The sequence below is a fragment of the Hibiscus syriacus genome, unplaced genomic scaffold (assembly GCF_006381635.1).
Source record: "Hibiscus syriacus cultivar Baekdansim isolate YM2019G1 unplaced genomic scaffold, ASM638163v2 tig00003507_pilon, whole genome shotgun sequence".
Taxonomy (NCBI): Eukaryota; Viridiplantae; Streptophyta; class Magnoliopsida; order Malvales; family Malvaceae; genus Hibiscus; species Hibiscus syriacus.
Window position 1 is genome coordinate 45,215 of NW_024061975.1, and position 8,658 is coordinate 53,872.

Here is an 8,658-nt window from a genome sequence, read left to right on the forward strand (position 1 = left end):
CAAAATGATCTTAAACTCGTTAATGATAATCCCATAAGATTCACCATTAACATAAGCTCATGAATCTTTATCGAACATTTACTATTTGTCCGTCTAACACTTGTATCGTGATCGTGACCTATGGGTCTTCCGCTATAATACACTCGATATTAAGTAGAATTGAATATTTCTACTTTGGAATTCCTTATTTCATCTTAAGAAAATCTGTATAATTTTTTCCAAATCCAAAATAATGTTTTCGAACAGTTGAAACATTTTCCATCTCAAATGAAAGTCTCAATGTCCACATCATTCAATAAGAAAACTTGATAACTTTGTAACAATAACTTCATAGCAATTAATGCTAAAATCACACTATCAAACGAATTTACTATTTTTCTTATCATTACGAACTTGACACTTTTCAAGTTCTTGAGAATCCATCTCAATCTAAACAATAATTCATTGCAGTATGAAAGGTTAGAAAATTCATTTTCGCACATTTACCATCACAAGGTAACTCTATCAAATTTTATGGACTTGATATCTATTCTCAACCCAACTCATAACCATTTGATTCACCAATAACTCAACTTTCTTTAAACTTTTAGCAGAAATCATATTTACCGCTTACTCAATTTCTCTTACTCGAATCAACAATGCTTTAAACAATTTAATGCTTATCTTAAATATTTCTCACTTATTTAAGCTTACCTGGAGAAACCTCAGAATCATTACTAGATTCATAAATCTCCTCTGAATCCTCATCCGATTCAACTTTTCTTGTAAGTCGTTCAAACTTTTAATCGATTCTTCTAATTCAGAATCTTCATTTAAAACTGGGGCATTTCTTCCACAAAATGGAGAAAAATCCTTTATAACATCCACCCTTCTAAGGTGTTTTACAAAAATCATGTCGGGTCCCTTTTCGGTCTATTTCAATCTCGACTTTCTTTTCAACATTTTCAACTTTCTCACCTTTGTCTTTAGTTTCCCACATATGAACATAGTCAGAATCATCATACTTTAGTAAAGAATAACTTTACTCCCTATAAACATCATCACAGTATATATACAAATATCAGTAACTTTTGACATCCTAGTGGCATATATACACTTTTTAACTCAAAATAACCTCAGTTTAGTCCTAGAATCGGCTAAACCTGTAGCTCTAATTCCAATAAATGTAACACCCATAAACCGTATAATTATACTTATACAGCTTATAGATGTCACCCGAATTTCTTAAAACCATTTCCACTTTTACAAGTGATTTAAAATTTATTTTCTTAAAATGGTAATTGATATTATAAAAATATCATATCATATAAATTATGTTTCATTATAACAACTTTAAAACAAAAGATTTTTTATGAATAGTGATGAACAGTACCGTGAACAGTGATGAACAATACCCGTGAACAGTGACTGTACCAATGCACTGCTACAGTGACATGAACAGTGCACCGATGCATAAAACATCAAATTATAATTGTGTATCGATACACTGCTACAGTGCATCGATGCATTACAGTACCTGCTACAGTAAATTCTGAAAATACAAATAAATTCATAAAAATTTAACCTTTCATCATATAAAATTCCCAAATTTAATCAACAAAACAAATTGAATATTATTATTTACATGCCACTATCAAATTTAAATTCCATCATAGGATGTCTTACTGATATTGAAATATACCTCTCGATGTTGGATGTCATTCTGAACTCTTTATTCTATTACTTGCTTTTTACCTACGCGTGAAAATCATCACACGCTAAGTATATACTTAGTGAGGCAATTAAAACATTTAACAATGCAATACAATTCATGCATGATTTTCAATGTCAAAAATAAAATTTGCCATAAAATCATTTTATTTGCATAACCAATATTTTACTATTTGTTCCATAAGCTCGTAAGCTTATTTTACCAATATACTTACCATTATTCCATAAGCTCGTAAGCTTATTTGCATGCTTACCATTTATTAATCAATAAACCATAAATCATAGCCTATGGCCCAATATACAACCCTGGGGACCCTGGGTATTCGAGTACTATTTGCACCGTAGTGCTACACATAAGGTCGTGCCCACCATATACACCGAAGTGTATTACACATAAGGTCGTGCCCACCATATACAACGAAGTGTATTACACATAAGGTCGTTCCCACCATATACACCGAAATGTATTATAAACCTACAGCTGCTATACTTTATGGCATGCCAACTATACCCTGTCCCTCAATGACTTATTTGGGAATATAGTCTATTTTATTCGATCCATCCATGGCAAAGTATATTATCAAATTTAACCTTGGGCAGTTCATACCCGAAAACATTTATGGTAAAATATCACATTTTTCATGATCAATGCATTTTAATTTCATACTCTGACATATCTATATCAATTTATAAAAATGATATAAAATCATGCCGATATAAACAAGGTCGACTTATCGCAAGTCTTCCTGATGATGTATAAAACATCCATGTATAATTTCATGCATGTATTGCACTCACCTTGACACTTTATAATTTTCCAAATTTGTGCCTCACTATTGTCAACAATAAACCCACTTGACTTGCTTCAATCGCAAATCAATCATAATCTGTATAATTCACAATTTCATAACGATACATATGTTAGTATTTTACTAACGTAAACATATCCCAAAATAACTCCATAATATATTTGATACTCATTATCTATCAAAATACTTAACTCTTAATAATTCCTTTTAACCTTGTAACCAACTCTTCCAATTTACCCAAAATGGTCTTTCACCATTTTACCACTTAGATTCTTAATACCAATAATTCCAGCATAGTACATCAATTATACAACACTTACACAAGAACCCATCAATTTTCCATATTCAGACAACTCATACTAACTTTAAAGAATCAGTATTTTGTATTGATATACACACTATAATTCAATTCCGTTTATTCCTTTGAAAATTAAACTCGAATACAAATCTATCCATATAAATAACTCCTTTTAATTCATTTTGTACAATTTATGGTGAATTTTCAAAGTAGATCATCATAATCTGTTTTGCAGAATCTGCTGTCTGATTTTTCTGACCTTTCCTTGGTTAAAAATTCATATCTTTTTGTATACACCTTGAAATTGATCCCCATTTGTTTCAAACAAAACTAGATCGATATATAAACACAATATATAAAAATAACCTCGAAATTATTTTTATATAATTTCTGGTGAATTTTCGAACCTACTGCCAGATTCAAAATCCAAACTGTTTTCTTTAACTTCATTCTTAGGTTCTTCATCAATTCTTACAATCAATTCATTAAAATCACTTAACTCTTCAAAACCCATAAAACACAAGAATAAAAATCCCCTTCATCAACTCAAGATGAACTTGAACATGAAACCCTAGTAATATTCATGTCAAAATGTAGAGAATTGAACGTAGAACATTTTTCCTAATCACACCTAAGTCTAATTCTCAACAAGATTGCTTCAAAATTCAAAACAGGAATACCTACCTTGCAAGCTTGGGGGTGTCGGTCTTGGATGAAGAAGAAGCTGAAATTGCTCTTCCATGATTGATATTTTATGATATAATAAATCTAACACATGCTTAATAATATATCATATAATTTTTTTATTCAACACCATAGGAAATTCCACTTTTGCCATTAATGAATCTCCATAATCACCATAAAACCAATCCATCTGATCATTATCATATTAAAAAGTCAAACATGAATTAATTTGACTTTGACCTACGAAAATGCCATGAAATTTTCAAAACTTGCTTTTTAGTCACTAAATTCCACTGTTTCGGTTAAATCTAAAAAATTGCACATTTCCAAACCAATTTCTCTGATCCAAAATATTAAAATAATATTTCCAACCATTTTATAACATCCTTCCAATTTTTGTAAAATTCCAATTTGATCTGAATTACCGATTCCTTATCGGCTTTAACCCTTTCTAACTTTTCTTTACTAAAATTCCAAATCCAAAAATATGATTTCTATAAAACTCCACTCTCAAGAGTAAACCATCTATTTATGGAATAAAATTCTTTTTAGGAAATTTATCACTTAATTCCCTAAATATTTTCCCAATTTTCTACTTTGACCATCCAACTTTCAAAATTTTCATTTTGGTCATTGTCTAAATTTTTGGGGTATTACAGCTACAACTTCCACCCATTTGGATACATAGTCTACAACAACTAGAATAAAAAAGTTGCCACATGAAAAAGGGTATGGACCCATAAAGTCTAATCCCTACACATCAAATAACTCAATCTCCAAAATAGGTTGCATTGGCATTTCATTTCACCGAGAAATATTCCCAGTTCACTAGAAGTTATCACAATGCTTTATAAAGTCATTAGTATCTTTAAAAAATGACTACCAATAATATTCACATTGAAGCACTTTTGCTGCTTTGCGCATACCACCAAAATGTCCTCCATATAGGGCATTATGACAATGTTGCAGAATGATCTACTGCTCACATGGAGGGATACAGGCCACATAAGTTTATCATTATATTGCTTAAATAAATACGACTCCTCCTAGTGGTATTGCTTTACATTCCACATAGATTTCCTTTGGCCTTGATAATTTAGGTCTGGTAGTATCATCCCACTAACTAGATAGTTAGCAAAATCAACATACCATGGTAATGCTGTAACGGCTAACAGACGCTCATCAGGGAATTCATCTGGAATTATTACAATGCTGCCATATTCGCTGCATGATTCTAACCTAGACAAGTGATCAACCACCTTATTTTCAGATACTTTCTTACTGCAATCTCAATGTCAAATTCCTGAAGTAAATGCACTCATCAGATTAAACAAGGTTTTGTATCTTTCTTGGCAAATAAATGCTTCAGCGTTGAGTGATCAATATAGATAATCACTTTCGTGCCTACAAGATATGAACGAAATTTATTGAAAGAAAACACCACATCAAGCAACTCGTTTTCAGCTGTGGTGTAATTGACCTGGATTTTATTTAATGTCCTACTTCCATAATGTATGGCGTGAAACATTTTATCGTTTTGTTGCCCCAGCGCTGCTCCTACAGTGAAGTCTCTATTATCATAAATTAATTTAAAGGGAAAAGTACAATATCGTGTTGTAATAACATGGGCATTCATTAGCTTCAATTTAATTGTCTCAAAAGATTAAAACACTTTGTCATCAACAACGAACTTCTTGTTTTGCTCTAGCAATTAGCACAATGGCTTAGCAATCTGAGAGAAATCTTTAATAAATCTTCTATAGAAACCAACATGACTAAGAAAGATTTGAACTTCCTTCACATTAGTAGGTGGTGGAAATTTCTCAATAAATTCTACTTTTGTTTTACCCACTTCAATGCGATGGCTTAAAATTCGATGCCTTAGCACTATGCCCTCTGTGGCCATAAAATGACATTTTCCCATTTCAAAACTAAGTTGGTATCCTCGTATCTTCTCAAAACTGTAACCAAATTGCTCAAACATTTCTTAAAGTCCTGCCCAATGATTGAAAAATCATCCATAAAAACTTCAAGATAATCCTCAATTATATCAGACGAAATAGCCAATATATAGCGTTAAAATGTCCCTGGAGCATTACATAACCTAAACAACATTCTACGAAAAGCAAAGGTACCATACGGACATGTGAACGTTTTTTTCTCCTAGTCCTCTGGAGCTATAGTAATTTGATTGTAACCATTATATCAATCCAAAATAAAAATAAAAACATTACCAGCAAGTCGATCTAGCATTTGGACTATAAACGACAATAGGAAATGATCTTTCCTTGTTGCTTTGTTGAGCTTTCTATAGTCCATGCATATTCTCCAACCATTAATAGTTCTTGCCGACACTAATTCTTTTTTATCATTTTTCACCACAGTAATGTCACCCTACTTTGGAACGCATTACACAGGACTAACCAAATTATTGTCTGAAATCGGGTATATAATCCCAACATCTAACCATCTGATAATCTTTTTTCTAACCACTTCTTTCATGATCGAATTTAATTTCCGCTGATGTTCAATTAAGCTAATTTTGTGATCCTCCAAATGAATTTTGTGCATGCAAAATGATGAACTAATTCCTTTTATATCATCAATGCTCCATGCAATAGCCTTCTTATGATGCTTCAGCACATCAATCAGTTGGGCTTCTTGTGATGTTGTAAGTTGTGCGGCCACAATGACTGGAAACATCTCATTTTCTCTAAGATAATTATATTTCAAATGCTCTGGCAGAGGTTTCAATTCAAGCTTTGATGGTTCTTCAATAGATGGATTCGGTGCTTGAAGAATATGATTATTCATTTGTAAAGGTTTAATGCTCTCGAGATACTTTCTACAGCATTTAGCTTCTTCATCAGTCAAGAATTCTTTAAATGCTTCTAAATCGCATAAAGCTATATCTGCGCTATAACAGTCCTCCAAATGTTCCCGTACAAAATATCAATCACAATAAGTGAAAAACAATCATCAATGTCATTGATGTAAGAAACATTATTCATGACATTAAAAGTAATGTGTTCATCATTTAAACACATGGTTAGCTCTCCCTTTTCAATATCAATTAACACACGACCTATGGAAAGGAATGGCTAACCGGTAATAATTGGAACATCTTTGTTCTCTTCACAATCTAAAATAATGAAGTCTGTCGAAAAGATAAATGTGTCCACTTGCACAAGCATTTCTCCACAATACCACTAGGATGCACGGTAGAGTGATCAATAAGTTACAAAGTAACCGTAGTGGGTCTTACCTTGCCGCTTCCAAATTTCCTAAAGATTGAGAATGTCATTAGATTTATGCTAGCATTCAAATCACATAAGGCTTTACCTACAAATGTGTCACCAATGTTACAAGGAAAAGTGAAACTCCCCAGATCCTTAAGCTTCAGTGGCAATTGACTTGTAGGCATAGAGCTAAAACCTTCAGTAATAGCGGTTGCCTCAAACTCACCCAACCTTTGTTTCTTCGAAAGGACTATCTTCATGAATTTGATATAATTCAGGCTTTGCTCTAAAACATCAATAAATGGAATGTTAATTGTGAGTTTAATAAAGAACATCAATAAAAACTTTATATTGCTGATATCTCTTTATCTTTTTGAAGTGTTGTGGAAATGGTGGAGGCATTTTTTATTGTTGTTGTCATGGCAATGGAGCCGACTGTGCATTAGATGCAACATGGGTTGTTGTTGGAAACAATTCTGAATTAATACTGTGCCTCGCATCTGTTGATGTGAATTGACTTTTTTGCGGTTCAACCTCAATCTCTTTTCTCTTCCCTTTACTATATTGACGAGTTTCCTCATTCTTTCTCCTCAATTCTTCAATTGGTTCCCCAATATGAATTTAACTTCTTCTGGTAGTGGCCTTGCAATGCTCCTTACAATTTTTCTTAGGGTTCTCAGTGTCGCTAGGGAGAGATCCTAACAATCAACTATTTAAAGCATTAGCCATCTGTCTCGTCTGATTCTCAATGGCCCTTAATGAGGTAGATTGGCTCGTCATATATTATTTTATCATGGATTCAAAAGGTTTAATGTTGGATTTTAGTTCGAAGATTGGCCTTGGTAATTCTGCCTTTGTTGTAGCTAAGCAACATATTATTATGCTTGTGGATGCGTTATTTGACTCTTTTGAGTGTAATATTGCGGTTGATATTGCTGATAGAGTGGATTTGCAACATTCTGACTTCTACAAGAAAGATTGGGATGATTTATGAAATTTGAATTGTATGTATTGCCAAAAGCATTATCATTCCTTGGATAATTCCGCACATAATATATAGACTCCGGATTTTGAGGGCATTCATCAAAATTATGGTCATCGCCACAATATACGCAAGTGATAAGAAATGCTAAAATCTGAGATGCCATGAGCTGAAAGATTCCGAGTCTATTGCTGTAGCACCACGCCGACCAAACATACTGCGCATATTAGGGTATTGGCAATCGTTGGTGGAGATTCTCTTGAGGATATCATACGCTTCATTGTATGTCTTATACAGGAAAGCTCTGTTTGCAGAGGCATCAACCACCATTCAAGTGTGAATATTTAACCCATTATAAAACATCTTCATTTGAGTCAAATGTGGAAATCCATGCATAGGACACTTCCACAGCAAATCTTTAAATATTTCCCACGCTTCATACAAGCTTTCATTGTCCAACTTCTTGAATGAAGTTAAATCATTTTGAAGATTAGCATTCATATTCGGCGGGTTAAATCGCAATAAGAACTTCTGAGCTAATTCATTCCAGGATACTATAGCACCTGGTGGTAGTAAACTCAACTAAACTTGTGCTTTATCACGCAATGAATAAGGAAATAATTTCAGCTTTAGTGCCTCCTCCAAAACACCTTGTTGAATAAAAGAATTGTAAGTCTCCATAAAAGCTCTCAAATGGGCTCTAGGGTCTTCAGTAACAAAACCTCCATATTACCCCATAGATTGCAACATTTGGAACATAACCAACTTTAATTCAAAGTTCGTAGCATTAATAAATAGCCTTAGAATGCCCAGATACAGAGCATCCAGTGTTGGCAACACATACTCATGAATAGGGTGGTTACGATCATCTACATTCTAATATGGTTGCCCAGATCCAATGCCAGTTAGCAACTCATTTTTCTCTTCATTCTGCGA

General features: G+C 33.1%; 1 non-coding gene across 1 annotated transcript; it reads left to right on the forward strand.

Moving 5' to 3' along the window:
- The first annotated feature begins 8,107 nt into the window (after window positions 1-8,107).
- Window positions 8,108-8,214, forward strand: LOC120178939. The gene has a single exon (XR_005521568.1). It is a non-coding gene; the product is annotated as a small nucleolar RNA R71 (small nucleolar RNA).
- Window positions 8,215-8,658: the final 444 nt, after the last annotated feature.